General features: G+C 37.5%; 1 protein-coding gene across 1 annotated transcript in view; it reads right to left on the bottom strand.

Moving 5' to 3' along the window:
* DLG2 (discs large MAGUK scaffold protein 2) overlaps window positions 1–17,807 on the bottom strand; it is a 985,470-nt gene that overhangs the window by 548,142 nt on the left and 419,521 nt on the right. The window lies entirely within an intron of this gene.

The following is a 17,807-nucleotide window of genomic DNA, read 5'->3' as shown; positions in this document are numbered from 1 at the left end:
ACCCCTACCTGCATACAACCTGGATTCAGATGGTGAAAGCTCTGGGCACATGTCCCAGCTATTCAACATTTCTCTCTACAGACAAGCACCTCAACTACTCACCCTTTATCTCTGAAATCTTTCTTGATTTGGATCCAGTACAATGAGAAAACAGCTTAAACTCCTAAGATATTGGTGATGGATGAAAAAGCCAATGCACCCTTAGCACAATGGATTTGTCCCTCACATGAGGAAAATTGGACCAGGTTGCTCACAACTCCATCCAGCCCAGCCTTAAACACCTGCAGAGATGGAGCCTCCACAACTTCTCTTAGCAAGCTATCAAGTGCCTTGCCACCCTCACAGCAAAGAACTTCCTCCTTATATGTACTCTAAACCTACCTTCTTTTAGCTTGAATCCATTCCCCCTTGGCTTGTCACTACATGTTCTTGTAGAAAGTCCCTCTCCAGCTTTCTTGCAGGCTTCCTTCAGGTACTGGAAGGATGCAAAGCCTTCTCTTTTCCAGGCTGAACAAACCCAACTCTCTTTCCTCATAGGAGAGGTGTTCCATCCCTCTAATCAACTTGGTGGCCCTCTGGACTTACTCCAAAAGGTCCAAGTCCTTCCTGTGCTGGGAGCCCCAGAGCTGGACACAGTACTCCAGGTGGGGTCTCACTGGAGTAGAGCAGAGGGGCAGAATCCCCTCCCTGGCCCTGCTGCCCACGCTGCTTTCAGTGCAGCCCAGGACAGGTTTGGGTTTCTGGCTGTGAGTGCACATGGCTGGGTCATGTCCAGCCTCTCAGCCACCAGCACCGCCAAGCCCTTCACATGGGGCTGCACTGATCTCTTCATCCCCCAGCCTGTGCTGATAACCAGGGTTGCCCTGACCCAGATGCAGCACCTTGCAGCTAATCTTGTTAAATCTCATGAGATTTCCACGAGCCACTTCTAGAGCTTGTCCTGATCCCTCTGGATGGCATCCCATACTTCTAGAGTATCAACAGCACCACTCAGCTTGGTGCCATCTGCAAATTTGCTGAGAGTGCACTTAATCCCTATGGCTTTCTTGAATGAAGGAGGCTGGGAAGACATTCAACTAATTCCTGTAAAACCTAGGATCTGTTTCAAACAAACCTATAGGTAGTACTTTCCTGGTAAAGACACATAATCCAGCGAAACAAACATATTAATATTGTATAAAAAGCCACATACATTATTTTCTTTGAAGGAAGTAAGGCAAGAACCACATGTTACTAGCTCATAAGGAAAGGGGAAATGCCATAATTATATTTATATTCCAATGTTAGGTGAAAGAAGTAATCAAACACTGGAACAGGTTGCTCAGAGAGTAGATGCCTTACCCCAGGAAATACACAAGGTCAGGTTTGAATGGGACTCTGAGCAACCTCATGTAGTATCAAATGTTCCTGCTCATTGCAGGGAACAGGACTATATGACCTTTAAAGGTCCCTTCCAACACAAAGTATTCCATGTTTCTATTCTAGGAGGTAATTTTTAATTTTTGGAGTTCTCTGAGAATGTTCTAGAGTTTACCTTTAATTAAAAGAGGGCACTTTTCTACTTCATTCCACATCAATTATTCACATGAGCTCTGTATCTCAGTTATAGTACATTAACAGCTCTGTTACTTTATATAATTGCTGTACATAGGTAATCAGAATACATTATGTTGCAAAGATAATTATGGCAGTGCTTTCTGTTATGAGATGCTGGGTGCCTCGGCAGTGTGTTTTTGTGACACGCTGCATTTCATATGGATGGGGAAGAAATTGTCAAGAATTTCCCATGGCTCTGTATTTTTGACAAATCTATTACTCTAGCAAATAGATTCGTGACAGACTCTTTCTTTTCCAGGGCTAAGTAATGTTACCAAGATCTATTGTATTTAGGAAAATGTTTCATTATTTTGTGGGTTTAAGCAACATTACAAACATATTTTGTGGCCCATATGTTATTACTTTAAGGAGGAATTCACAAGAGAGCCCCTTTATCGGTGTATACACACATGTACTGTTGTTATAACCCACTAGGAGTACAGGAAAATTTTGAATTCATAGATTTAATACTCAGAAACGCAGATTTTCCTATTCACATGCTTGCATGTATGTAGATTATTTGGGGTTTTTTTCCCTTCCTGGAGACAAAATTTTATAATAAATAGTTATGTGCCCAAGAATGAAAGGCGTTCTACTAGTTCCAGTTCTCCTTTCATTTGGAAAGTTCAGATGGCAAAAATCCATCAGAAATGTTGCATTCCATACTGATGCACATACTAGCAGGTATTATCTTAATTGATACAGTTTCCTCACTCATTTTTTTGCAGTGCCAACTTTTTTCTGTGAGATAGAGACTGTTTTCACCAATATGCAATTAACAGGAAATGAAAACTGGTATGTGAATTTGACACCAGTTTCCAACAACGTGCAACTAAAGGATGAGTTTCTCCCCTGTCTATTGTGATATATTCTATTGTTATAAATTTATAACAAGTATTTCCTGGTAAAAGCCAATGAGAAACATCTCACAGGTCTTGTATTCTATCTTCTTAGCAATGAAAGCCAGTTTTAATACATCCAGTAGTTAAATGTATCAAAGATTATTATTTTCCAGACATGCATGTATTAACACGCATATATTAAATACTTTCAGTTTAGTGGGCAATAGCTAAGAATCTATTAAATGGGCAAATAATACACCACATGATGCTTAATTCACATAATTATATTAAATATATTTTTAATTATCTGTTTCCATTTATGGTGAGCAGAATCTCTTTAGAATTACAGTAGCTTTGGGGATTGATTTAGTTGGCTTTGGAAATACATCAGAAGGTTTCCTAGAGCTGAAAAATCTAAATCCCCAGGCAGCAGTTTACAAAGTATGTAGGGATCTCACATCTGCCTGAGTTTTAGGCACTTCCTTTGTAAACCATGACTGGACTCACATTTTAACAGGACAAACAACCATCAAAACCACCTTCATACTGTACGTATTAAATAATTTCAGTGGAAGTTGCTTGATTTTTTTTTTTATGTCCCAGCACTTTATAAGCATTTTCTGGTGGTTACAGATTTATCTATAAGCTTTTGTGCTCATTAGATATCCTATATTTTCCACTAGCTTTGAGGTTTAGCATCAGGTGCGGAAACTGACCCTATTCCGTTAATATCTGGGGTTTATTTCATTTATTTTCAAAGGCTATTTTCAAACATTTATGACTTCAAGAGGAAATGGAAGGGTAATAATGATGATAAGGACAGATTTCTTACTGATTCAGTAAATTTCGAAAATTCAGAAATGTTTTGCATGTTATGTATTTGTGACCTTGAAAGTCATAGCTTGAAGCCACTACATTTGTTTGGGTTCACCACACAGATTTGATCTGTTGAAGCACTGACTCATGATATTAAGGTGTGATGAGTATATAAAGACCATTTGCTATGGAATTAGGAAGATTACAGAGGTTATAAAGAGGACTAATTTATGGCTGATATAACTGGACTAGGGCTAGAATCCTTCCAATATTATTACCACAGTAGCTAGACTACAAGAATATATTAAAAATGGTAGTGATAAAAAAAACAAACAATAATTTGATGGATTTTTGCTTTCATTTCAACAAAAAATGCTTTGGAAAAAAATAAACGTGGCAAGCTGTGTTTTACTGAATGCTCTCACCTCCCTTCATAGTATAAGCCATGGTGATCAAGTGAGTGTATTTTTAGTTTAACTGTTTTTCCTTCATTTCTTTCCTAAGAAGAGACCATCAGATCAAATATGAGATTGCTTTTACTACGTAATGACAGTATCCGTTTTTATACAAATCTGAAAATGACCAAGTGTGACTATGACATTGCAATGTACTGATGTCTGCAAGTTAACTAATCATATAATGACTTAATATTACTAATCTGTGTTTAAATCTTATCACAGTAAATAACATGAACCAGTTTTGTTATTCTAGCAGCATATTTCAGACTCAGTTCCATTTAACTTTTTAGACTTAATCACAACTGTTTGCTACAGCACTTTTTGCATATTAAATATTGTGATTTTTCAACAGAGTACACAGATTATTTCTGTGTATCTTATTATAAAAATGGAAAAACTGATTTTTTAAAATGATCTTTACTGGTTTTACACTTCTACTCCTTTTATATCTGGGCCCTAACATAAGAAGGACATGGACCTCTTGGAGTGATTCACAAAGATGCTCAACAAGCTGGAGCACCTCTGCTATGAAGACAGGCTGAGAGAGCAGGGGCTGTTCACTATGGAGGAAGGAAGATCTGGGAGACCTTACTGTAGCCTTTGAAAGGAGCTTATAAGGAAATGGGGACAAATGTTTTGGTAAGGCTGGCAGCAATAGGACAAGGGGTACTGATTTGAAATTAGAAGACTGTAGATTCAGACTGGATACAAGGAGGAATTTTTTTATGATGACAGTGGTGAAACATTGGCACAGGTTGCCCAAAGAGGTGGTGGGTGCTCCATCTCTGGAAATATTCAAGGTCAGGTTGGATGAGACTCTGAGCAACCTGATCTAGTTGAAGATGTCCCTGCTCATTGCAGGAGAGTTGGAATAGATGTCCTTTAAAAGTCCCTTCAAATCCAAACCAATCTATGTTTCTACACTTCTATTAGTTCCTCTATGACTTCATGTGATGAGGTCAATTTGTGCAGAACTGAGGTTAGACTGTTCCAAGGAACTTGAGTGGATTAGTCCCATGTGTTAAATAAGTATAACAAATCCTCATACATTTAATCCTAAAGGATCATTGTGGTAGTGCAAAACATGGCTATTCATATCTTCACAGTCACTTCAGGAGCACAGCTCAATGTGTTACCACAATTTCCTTTAACACATCTGAATAATAACTGCATTACTTCAGGGTTATCGATACATTGGGTAATTGCACTGCAGGGCCATAATATGAGCTAGAAAAGAATAGTCAGCATGAAATTTTGCCAGAACTTTGCAATGCTAGCATTTCTTTATTAGAGAAAACAAGACAGCATAATGTGTAAGAATCCATTAGATTTCTCCAGTTTCATGGAAGAGCATGGAGGATGCATTCTGGAGGACAAACTCTAACCATTCCTCTTGACTTTGCAGCACAATGACGTGTGGGATTTATGGCCTGCTAAAGTGATGGGGGAAAGCTGTGGCTCTCTGGATGACCTGCTGACACCTTGGAAGTGCCCTCATGCCCCCAGTGCCCTCTTTTCTCCATCCCATTCCCCAGAGGCAGCGTGGAGGTGCTCTCTATCATGCTCCCCATGTCCTGCAGACTCAAAAATGATGTCCCTTACAGAGGGGAAGTGTTACACAAGAGTTCACAGAGTTCTATGAAGCTTTTTGAGAAACTTTTGAGGACAATCCATATGCTGAAAAGTGTGGGATACTGCAGACCTGGAGATAGAGCATTACCATATATGTGTTAATATTAGAGTGAGTAGAGAAAAGAAGCCATTCAGGTGGCAAAGCTGTGACACAGAGATGTGGTGGAGGGGCCAGGTTTGCTCCCCAGACAACAGCAGTGTCATGTACCACATGCAGAACTCTATTTTTCCATGTAGCTTGGCATAATTTAGGTTATAAAGGCACTATGGCCAATACAAAAAAAAAAAAAAAAAAAAAAAAAAGGCAATTTATGAGGATAAGCTGCCAAATAGAATTTGAAAATTCATGGGTGTATAGCAAAAAAAAAAAGTAATTTCTCAACTGATTATTAAATTGATTAGCTTAACTAAGCTATTAATCTACCAGCTGCAAAGCTTTTCAAGGTTTTTCAGCAATGCCTGATCCAATCTATCTCACTTCTCCTGCAAATGTGACATGACTATACTCACTGGATGAATAGCTACTGGCTCACTCATTTATGTCTCTTGAAAACTACTTCACTCTAGTAAATTGAAACCAATATGGACAGATCCTCAAAGTATAAGCAAAGAGTTACAAAAAGACCTCATCAAAATTGTATAAAAATAAACTAGCTACCAATTCTTTCCATGAAAGCTAAAGATATAACAAAAAGTTTGAATATCCAAAGTTATCCAAGGTCAAAGTCTTCCTTTAAGCCTGATGCAGACTGTTGGGTTTGGGTTCTTTTCAGATTTGTGTGAAGCTATGTACCTATGAGCCACAATGCTCTGGCAGTAAAATGAAATTAAGTGTCCATCTGCCTTAGCTTGGGCTATTATCTCTTGCTAGTAAAATTCCTTTCAGCAGAGAGCTGATCATTCTCATTTGCCTACAGTTGCTTTCTGACAGATACACACAATTTTTGAGCTCTGCTGATCACCTTTGAGTCCTTCCTAAATCAAAGCAGCAATAAGCTCTAAGTGTATGTACAGAGAAGAAGTAAATGTGTTACACTTCAGGTGGAATGCAATGTTTATCAATGATAAATCTTGGAAAAAATAGAGGTTTTCTGACGTTATAGTGATGCTTACTACACTTTTTCCCTACACCATGAGCACAATGGGCAGATTGTGCATGAGGTGTGAGAGGCAAAGAGTGTAAAAGAGGAAAGAAAGTAGCATGAAAAGCCTCTTCTCATCACATCATGATGCTATATTGGAATCTGAAACTATGAAAGAGGCCATGCCTATTGGCACCTTCCAGAATGCCTCTCCATTGCCTCAGTAGCTCAGGTTTGTCCTGGGTGCTGTTATGTCCCACTCCCTCATGGAGAAACAGTTCTGACACAGTGTATGTCCCACAGGCAGCACCCTGCCCTGGGATCTTGAAATCCTCTCTCTCCACCACAGCAGCAAACTGCTAAGAAATTCTGCCTTTACAACTGGCAACAACACATGCACTGAACACTATTTTAAAAACTTTGCCAATTAAAGGCCTAAAATAGAACACATGATGATGATTTTAAACCTCTACAAAATGAATCAAGCACATCATAAATTGCAGATGCTAAAATACATAAATTAGAGTGGAAGGTATCTACACTCCTCTCTGTTAAGAAGGCAGGATGCATAGCCTACACAGTGAATAAAAAATTCTAAAGCATTTCATTCATACAGAATACAAGATTGCCTCAGGGCAGAAGTTTTAGGTATCTAAACAAATAAAATCTTTGAATGTATTATTTCTTTATAAAGCCTGATCCAGGGAAGACCATATTTAAAAATACAATTCTAGACAACCAGTATTCAATTTCTTTCAAGGTTATATGAGGCAAGTCAGCTACAATAGAAATTCGATGAAAGAAAAATGTTTTATTGTGGTTTAACCCCAGCGAGCAACTAAGCCCCACAGAACCACTTGATCACCCAAGTGGAACAGATAAGAGAACAGGAAGAGTAAAAAAGAGAAAATTAGTGGATTGAAACAGACAGCTTACATAGGACAGAAAAAGGAGAAAAATAATAACAATAATTATGGTATTAGCAATAACAATAATACATTTGAATATGCAAAACAAGTGATACACAATGCTATTGCTCACCACTCAGCAACCAGTGTCCAGCCAGTGCCCCAGCAGCAGTCCCCCAGCCAGCTTTCCCCCCCAGATTATATACTGATCATGTCACTATATGTTATGAAATATCCCTTGCCTCAGTTGGGGTCAACTGTCCTGCCTGTGTCCCCTCCCAACTCCTTGCGCCTCCCCAGCCTTCTCGCTTGCAGGGCATGAGAAACTGAAAAGTCCTTGATCTACTATAAACCCTACTTAGCAACAAGTAAAAGAATGAGTGTGTTATCAACATTAGTCTCAACCTAAATCCAAAACACAGTTCTGTTCCAGCTACCAGGAAGAAAATAAATTCTACACCAGCTGAAACAAGGAGATGTTTATACAAGAGGAATTTTAAGAGCTAGAGTGCAAAACATAAAATTTGTTTGTAATTGCTCGATGTTGCAGATCTATAAAGCTCACTGAAAAGCCTGAAAAGTTCTATTGAAGTAGATTAAATTTTAAATCAAGTGCATACACAGCTGCTGGAAAAGTAATGCATAAAACATAATGAGAATAGGTATCACAAGGACTAAAATCTAAACTGCATTTTTATGTATAAATTCATAGACTCAGCACAATTAAAAAAAAAAACAAAAACAAAAACACAAAACAAAAACTGGAAGTCCAAACTACCTACTAGATTCAAATATTGCCCCAAAATTGTTGCAAATGACTACATCTGTGGATCTCTGGTTTCTCTTCTTGCCTATGTCTGGTTTTAAATATTGATTTGGACATTAAAGTTGAATGTAGTTTTGCAACACAATAAAATGTAGCATTGTGAGCAATTTAATCCCTACAAAGAAAAATTTAGGCTACCAGTTTTCTAGCCTAAGGATAATTTTATTTCAATGGAGAAACTCCACATTAACTTACATAATACTTCTATATTACTTAACTACAGTCAGGATTTAACTATTTAACAGGATTTTTGTACTCTTCACTTGGAAGGGTAGTTCTCCACCGTGCAAATGGAAATTGTAGATCTGTTACCCCTTCTTCAATTATAGAAAAGATCAAAGGGGAAAAAAATGTAAAATTGGTCAAAGTTGGAGGAAAATGAAAATACAACCAATATTTAAGTTATGTTCTTGGAAATAGGTACCACCTCCAGAAACATGCTTAAATTAACCCTAAATGGAACATATAGACAGAAAGAGTTAAGAGCATGAACAAAGTTTCTGGATCACAAAAAACAGTCCAAAATCTGATATAGCACCACCAGATTACTTCTAGAATCACAACAGAATTGGATTAGAAAATCTCAGGTAAATAAATGCCTTTATGAGACAAGCAAAACCAGATATCCCCTGGTAAAGACATTTCTACTTTACCTCCCCAAAAATAGCAGAAAACAAATTAAGATTAAGCTTTACCAGATAGTATATATATTAAAAGATGCAGTTATTGGACAGATAAAATGAGCTCAAGCTTTTTCCACTGTTAATGGAATAAATACACATTTAGGGAAAAATATGGAACTTTGCTGACTCAGATATATTTAAATCAAGTGCACCAGATTTCTCTTTATCTGTGTTCTTTGAGGGATACAATATGTAATCCTTACATGAATGGATCTTCAAAAATCCTTTCCAGCAAGTTACTCTTTAGAATTCAGGGTATTCCGTGTTGCAATATTTGTACCAGTTATGAATTTTAGGAGCATGGCAATGTATCTTAACAATGTATCTTATCTTAATGTATCTTTGCATCTTAACAGTACAAAACTGTTAACAGGGATGCTGACAGTCTGTCAAATGGTACAAATTGACAGGTACCAAATGGTACTGGCACCACAGGATTCCTGGAGACTCTGAATCAACCTCTGATTTCAACTGTACTAACTTTATCCTCTATGAGTCAGTTTTTTGGGGGATAGTCACTCTTAGGAGTCACGAGTATTAATTTGAAGAGGCCCAACACTGCTGTTGATTTGCTATCACCTCAGCCTTCTAGTGACTGTAGTTAAGTACTGCAAAGATTTACTGCAATCTGTGCCCTGAATGAGACATGAAGTGACAGGACCTTAGTTCAGCTTGTTCACTGCTGTCAGTCTAAAAGAGTGAACGTACAGCTGTGATTGTCACAAAATGTATGATTCTGTCTATATTTTATCCACTGAGTATTGCAAAGTCATAAGTTAAAGTGCTTTTAATTTGAACATGAGTGGCATAATTTTAGATTTTAAAAAATGAAACTGTTGCAGTTTCAAAAGATGAAAGAGATGGGGAGAAAAAAGAGAAAAATATAGTAAGAGGCATCTATCCAAAGCTGTGAGGCCCAGGCCATCATTTACTTGGCATTGAAAAAAAAATTTTTACAGAACATAATGACTTAACTATAAAAAGAACTCTGGAGATAAGAAAGAATAACTGCACCTTCCATCATATTGATGATCAATCTATACAGACATATGTGGTATTTTACTGAAATTATTGTGCAGCATATGGCAAGGAGTTGTTGCAACTTTTCTTTCAATTGTTACACAGATTTTACCATTTTTCTTTTTGAACAGGAAAAATATGTATATTATTTAGTCTTCATTGAAAACTACTATTTGTTTGTACTGTTGTAAAGAACTAAGAAAAAAAGGTCACGGGGGAAAAAGGAGGTAACAGTAAGCCAAGAAGAACAAAATTTCAGTGAAGAGATCAACTGTTTTTCCTAAGCCACACGTGAAAAAACTCAAACTAATTTCCAGTCTGAAACATGGCTGAAGACATAAGACTGCTAACTAATACAATTGCTAACATAGGAATTAGTTATGTCCTGATCAGACTTCCTAGAAAGAATGGACTGCCATGCATTGTTTTAATAAGTATATACGAAGTCTGAAAAGATAAAGATGGCTCGTCTAGAATTCTTTTTTGTATGTCTAGTCATCACAGCACCCTATGAAAATAGCATTATGTGGGATGAAGAAAGACTTGAAGAAACTGCAGCATTACTAGAAGTTGTAGGCGAGAAAATTTGGAGGAGATTATTAATTTTCTGAGGAATGTGTATGTTCTGTCATATAGATGTGTGTGCATCTAATACATACAGGCACAGTGGAAGAGCAGTGCCCCAGGTCCAGCCCCTGGTCATCATGAGGATGAAAATAAATATTCTGTGAAATTAAATTGGTACAGGCATGGGAGTATGGACATTAGGACTCCCTAATTTTATAGTTATGAAGCACTGTGGGCATTGTTTAAGCCTGGGGACATTTGTTGTCTAAGGTACAATGCTTTTTGGGTTACCTGCTTCATATATGTGGTGAATCTGTGTCACCATCAGCCAAGGAACTGTGCTGATATAAGAGTCATCATTAACCTAAAGCCCTAACCCTTTGTAGTAGCAGGTGATAGCAGACTGCTTTCGTGGCATCCTCCACCCACCAGCCCAGACTTACACTACAGTTGCCACGTCCTGGCTTGTAACCTCTCCTGGAGCCCTCGTGTCCATCAGCCGCCCGTGCACAGGGCTGATGTCACTGCCGTTCTTGACAATACAAAATTTGACATGCAGTGAGTGTATGGTCATGCAGATTGGTAACAGATCTGACAGCTTCCAAAACAGCAGTGATGGAAAAGGTTCTGGGAAAAACTTAGCTCTGTTGGTTGGGGTTCATGACTGTACCAGAGAATGGCACATTGCCCTGTTTAGGGAGCATGTTTAGGCTCCATTTTGAAATTACAGTCCCAACTTCTTTCTATTCACCTTTGGTCAAAAGCAGTCTGTCCCTTAAATGTTTTATGCAGGAAATTTTAAAAAATATATTTAGAGTGTATGTAGTCTAGATTTTCTTTTCACAATGCAGCAGGAAAAGGGAAGTACCTCCAATGAGACTGCAATGCCATCTAACTTCTTAAAATGTTCTGTATTAAATTGACTATTAAATCAAAAATACCATGCTTTGCCAATAAGTTATTAAATGTCTGAAAAAGTATTTGACATTTTAAGGAAGCTGTTACAGACAAAACCACACTGTACCTCATATTTCAAAGATCTTTTAAAAAAGACCAATTGTCCTGTCAGCTTCATTGTGGAAATCCAGAGCAACTCTGCCTGTTTCTCTGAGGCTATTGCTGGGCCCCTCACTGGGGCTGATTGAGCTGATTAGAGTCTACAGGAGCCCCCTGTTGAACCCAACAAGGACTGAATTTCAGCTATAGCTTAGCACAAAGTTATTGGGTTGGTCAGGCAAGGACCTAAGGCTTTGTCCCCACATGAGGACACAATTAGCCAGTAACACCCTATCCTCATTAGTGCATGTTAATTTTTGGTATTGCTAACCAATATTAGGCCAGGGTAGCTCCATTGCAATGATCTCTATTTGCCTCCCCTCTGCACATGCTGAAATTCATTTTCCCATCTGCCTCCCACTGCTCACAGCCACGTTTTCTGGAACATCACTGCAGCAGTTGCTTCTCTTGTCTTGTGCCTCTTTTTTTCTGAGAAACATCACATTTCTGGCAAATTACTGACATCATAGCTGGGTGCCCAAGAGGGGCTTGTTCTGTTGGAGAGGACACATTATAGCTTGAACAAAAATTCTGATATGTGCTTGTCTTTGCTAAAGTCCTAGAAAATGTCTCTCCACATCTGACCTACTGTACCTAAGCATCAGTAAACTTGATTAAATTTTCTTTCCTAAGACTGAAAACCAGTGTGTAACTGCTTGGAGATGATTTTACACCAAGGTGTTTTTTCCCCTTTTATGTCTTAACGGCTTTGAGCCTTCAGTAGTTTTAAACCCCAAATCTACAATGAAGAGCAAGTATATGAAAAGATAACTCACTGGAGTTGTACAGCTCTGATCATGATTTCCAAAAAAGTAAGGCAAAATAATTGCAAAGGCCAGTAAGACAGTAAGACTCTTGAACGTATTCTCTCTGTAATTCCACAGGGAGATGTCACTAATAGTCGGCAATATCTCTCATTCCATGCTGCTCATTCAGTTTCTCCAAACTCACAGAAATGCTCTATAAAATGTCCTAGAATGCATCTTATTAGCCTTATGTAATAAATATAGCAGTTTTTTTTCTCACAAAAATGAGTGCAACAGGAAAATGAAGTACACTAAAAATCATTTTTCAATTTAAAATTGAGGTACAAAGTATAAAAAAAAAATATTTCCAGAAATATAAAAGTGAGTATTTTGCTTAGAAATATTTCTATAACTAAATGTCAAAATATAAACATGTTGAAATGAAAAATAAAGTATTTTTTCAAAGCATTGGAGGCTTTAAGACTTTTTGCTTCTTGAAAAAATAGAACAGCCGATAGGGTTAGTAGATTGTTATTCTTTACATGAGTCTGAATAGGCATAAGATCCTGTCATTGAACTTAGATTTAATGAGTCAAAAAGTGTGGTAAGATTCAGAAATATTGGGTTGCTTCTCAGATTAAAATGTCTTGATTCTTTCTATTCTTTGGTCATTTTCATATTCTTAAGTAAGCACCATAAAATGAAATTCAAAGCAGAACAGCAGACACTGCCCTAGAGTCAGGTGGCTTTTGCATCACTATATATCCACTTTCTCTTCCTAGAGATTTTTTTAAAATAACCTGTCACTCATTCTCTAGGGTATTTTGTCTTGGTGTTTTTTCCATTCAGTCACTATCAGAGTTCGTTGCTGTTGAGCATTCTAAAGTAATTTTGAAATAAAGATGGTTCAAACCCAGCTGGTCTGAAAGATACTTCATTCTGAAACATTAAAAAAACAAAGAAAACAACTTTCTTCCACAATCATGTGTGAACAGCCACAATCTTTTTTTTCTTCTCTTTGAACTACCAACCATAGAACAACAAAGCAAAATAATTTCTTTTATAAAATTGAATTTAAATACCTTTAAAAATCTCTTAAATATTCAAGGATGGCAAACTTATGGTATATGAACTGAATCAAGGCCGTTAGAAAGACTCCATACCTCACTTTTCTCTTTTCTCAGTGTCATCGGAGGAAAGCAAACTGTGTCATATAGAAAAGAAATCTGCACACAATAGTCAGTTTGTCAAGGTGTGTAGTGCCACATCCTGGCTTTAGTTATCTGAGGTAACTAAAATGTTTGGTTATTTTATTTTCTAAATAAAATCCTCCAAAAGTCTGCTTACATCACAGGTCTGTGTGGATAAGAATGCTATTTTTCATAAATATCCCCCTGGATATTTATCCCTCAAATTTAAGTTAGAAGAGATTAAAACAGAGTATGTCTAATTTTCAGGGGAAAAACCACAAACAAATGCAAAAACCCAGACTTCTGTTTCCAGAGTTTTTAATGAAAATTTGTGGAAAAGATTTTCCTTAAAACTCTTCTCATTTAAATAGGAACCAAAGTATTTTAAACACCACCAAGCCTGACAGAATTCAAGAAGCATTTGGACAATGCTCTCAGGCACATGGTGTGAACCTTGAGGCTGTTCCATATAGGGCCAGGATTTGGACTCGATGATCCTGATGGGTCCATTCCAACTCAGGATACCCTGTGGTTCTATGAAATTATTGTCTACATGCATGCGTATCAGCAAGCTGGAGTCACATCAGAAGGTTTGCCCTTGTGGGAAACTGCAGGAAAGTTGATGGTTTTTCTGGCTGTTTGTTTGTTTGTTTTTAAGTTTTTTTTTTGGGGGGGGGGTGTTTGGGTTTTTTTGTCGTTGTTTTGGGTTTTTTTCCCTTAATATCAAACATTATATTAAAGATACAATAAAAAAAAGACAGGCTTCTAACAGCAAATATTGAGACATTAAAGCATTCTTGTGTTATGGAAGAAGCAAGTTGGCAGGAATTTTGAGACTGAGAAAAGGTGATGCAGCAGCTGGGGCAGCTGAAAATTTTGCTTAAGGGAAAAGAAACTTCTGAGTTTATCTTGTTCTTAATGGATAATTTATCTAAGTGAAAGTTTTCTCAATTGCTTTCCAACAGACACTGTCATTCCTGGAAATTACAGTAAAGAAAATTGCTGCTTTAACAATTCAGCCAATTTCTGAAGTCTTCTAGTGACTGACTACCTGCTGATTGAACTACTGATCACTCCCACTCTTACAGTTTAATGCATCTGTGGCTATAATAACCCTACAGAGTCACTCCAGGTCCTCTTGCAGTGTCAGCATGGAGAGAGAGGTGACTCAGCAGCCAAGTCAAAAGACACAATCCACTGTGTTCTTGATGGATGCTTTGCCTTTCATAGTGTCTAGTGCGGTGCTGGAGATGAAGCTGTGTTCCTGGGATATTTAAGGCAAAGTCAGCTACACTCAATTTATCAGAGTTAACCCAAAACACTTAAAATAAAACAGGGTGATAAAGATTTAGGGGACACTGCATGAAAATATATCTGGTACTCATATACTTGCTAAGGAGGCAAAACCTTCTACCTAGGTCACCTTAGAGTACACCTGGGAAGAGCTTGGTCATTTTCATAAGCAAGAAAACATGCCAAAAAAAAAGCACTCTTGAAGGCTGTGGAACATGACTTTTTAAGGAGGTGATTGCTAGGTAGCAAAGTGGGTGCAATTTCCTTAGCCCCTCTTCACTCCTTCCTAGTCTCTTTACAGAAAGTTCTGATAATAATGCAGATAAAAGTCAATACCCACTCTTTGTGTCTTTCACCTACAGTTTGCAGAAGTGGTGAAGAAATAAAGGAATTAATTTTTACTTATATTTAGCAGCTTTTAACAGAGGTGCAATGAATCATCAGCTGCATTTCAGGAGAGACATCTGAAGTGCAAATACCAAGGTGCAACTTCTGACACTTCAAATTTTAATCAGGGCAGGAGGTGTTATTTCTTTTATTATTATTCTTCTAAGCTGTGTTAAGATTAGAGGAATGCTGTATAATATGATTGTTTCAGAGCTTTGCCCCAGGGTCTTACTTCTTAGGTTGAAATCTTTTTAAGTCTCCTTTGCCATTAACAGGAACTCTCAGTCCAGTATTAGAACAATGAAAAAGTCACTGAAATGTTTCTAGAGGAAAATAAAATTTAACTAGGAAGGTATTAACATCTCTTTGTCTAAGGCAGCCTCTTGCAAAGTCTTCAAAATTCTTGAAAGAGTGAAAACTCTCATTAACATCACCATTTGCCCAAAGCCAGCCTAACTCAGTAATTACAAGTAATGCTCATTGCATTTGTACACTCAGTGTAATTTCAGTACAAAGTGCAGCAAAGATTCTCCTTTTCTAAAAGTGCTGGTCTGTTGCAGTGCTGATTCAGCTTCTCAAATTCTATAGGTTGAGTACATACAGTCAGAGATTATTTGGGATAATTTAATATTAAAACAGGTACAAGGGGGAGAAAGCAAAAACTGTAGGATTGCCACCAGGAATAATTTAGCTTTTTGTGTAGACCCCTTAGGGTATAAATTAACACTCAGCTCCAGTTTCTGTAAAATAGCACCCAATGGTCAATATGTTGAAAAAAAAGTCAACATATTATATTAGTTCCTGAAATCTGTACTTGATGTCATGTCTTAAGGTAAATTCAGAATAGAATTTGTAGATCTCACTTGTTTTCAGTCAATTGAACTAACTGCTGATCATATGATATTAAATAGTAGTATGAATGTTACATAAATAGTTGTTCAAGGACATTTATGATCTTTTCCTATGACTTCACAAGACAAACTAGACTAAATACACACTAGAATAACATTGACTTTATTTTTTTTTTTCCCCAAAACTTCCATTTTGGAAAAAAAAACCTATAAAATAATTTCATAGAATCACACAATATCCTGACTTGGAAAGGACAACCTAGGATCATTGAAAACCAACTCCTGGCCCTGCACAGAACTCCCCAAGAGTCACACCATGTGCCTGAGAGCATTGTCCAAATACTTCTTGAACTCTGTCAGGCTGGTGCTGACCACTGCCCTGGGAAGCCTGTTCAGTGCCCAACCACCCAAGGGTCAGGCACCTTTTTCTAATACCTGACCTAATCCTGCCCTGACAACTTCATCCAATCCCTTCAGGTCCTGTCCTGAATCAACAAAGAGAAGAGATTGGTGTGGGCCCCTCCACTTCTACTCATGAAGAACTTGGAGACCCTGATGAGGTCTCTGCTCAATCTCCTCTTTCCCTGGCTGAACAGACCAAGTGGCCTCCCCTGCTCCTTGTATGGCTCACTCACTCTCTGTAAACTCTTTGAGGTAAGAAAATCCTGTATATAACAGAAATACATTTTGTGTGTCTGTAAACAACATGAAGCATCTGTATCATCATCTACATGGCAATAAAAGAAAAATAACTTTTAATTCAGGTAAAAGTAACTTTTAACAACATGAACATTTTCTATTATCATCAGATAAGTATTCAAAAGTTTCCCACAAATATAGGATTTCCTATATTGGTTTAACTAATGGAGGATTACAATACACAAAAGTCATTGAATTAATAATAGTAATGCAACTGAGCATTTCCCAACTAAAGCAGTACCCAGAGGAATTCTCACTCATTTCTGCAGACTTTATACCATTGTTGTGACCGTTTCCATTACATGGTAACTATGAGACTCATCTGGCTACTATGTTTTAGTACTGCGTGTCCCACAAGAAAGATGCTGGAACAACTTCAATGGTGGTCCAAAAAGACATGAGTGGCTCAGAGCACACAATACAGAGGTTAAGAGAGGAGTTTGAATAGCCTGGGGAAAACAGAATTCACTGGACAAAAAGTATAACCGGGATGGTCAAGCACTGGAATGGGTCACCTGGAGAGGTTGGGAAGTCTCCCTCCTTGGAGATATTCACCACTGGACTGGACAAGGCTTTGGACAACCTCATCCAACTTTGACTGGATGCAATTCCAGAACTCAAAGTTGTTTCTACTTTGACTGAGCATTGCACTAGACAACCTCCAGAGATTCACTTCAACCTAAATTTTTATACAATGCTAGAATTTTTCAGAAAAGAAGAATTATGATATTTCCTTTTAGCCTGAAAGACTATACTTGGTAATTTTTTTTTACTTTTTTTTTTAAGAGGGAAATGTTATAAAATCAATTCATCAGCCTAGGAAAAAAAAAACTTTTGTTAGTGGAATTTAAAACCTGAAAATATCTCCAACTTTCACACATTGCCCCTTCTTTTCTTTAAAGATGCATTTCTACAACAATATCACTGGGAGTGATATTTTCATAGCACAGAAAAATATCCATAAAACCCAAAAATTTTCATGATAAAATAATTACAGAGGAAAAAAATTAAAGCCTGTTCACTTCAGGCATTTTTCTGAATCACTGGAAATACTGGTATTCAAATTTTTCAACAGTCCTGCCAAAATGAGGAAACAATGAAAGATTATTTGTATAAATTATATCCTGCTAGGCTTAATATAAAATGTAAACCCAA

The sequence above is a fragment of the Vidua macroura genome, chromosome 2 (assembly GCF_024509145.1).
Source record: "Vidua macroura isolate BioBank_ID:100142 chromosome 2, ASM2450914v1, whole genome shotgun sequence".
Lineage (NCBI taxonomy): Eukaryota > Metazoa > Chordata > Aves > Passeriformes > Viduidae > Vidua > Vidua macroura.
The sequence above is the reverse complement of the archived record's forward strand: the minus strand, read 5'-3'. Positions and strand labels throughout refer to the sequence as shown.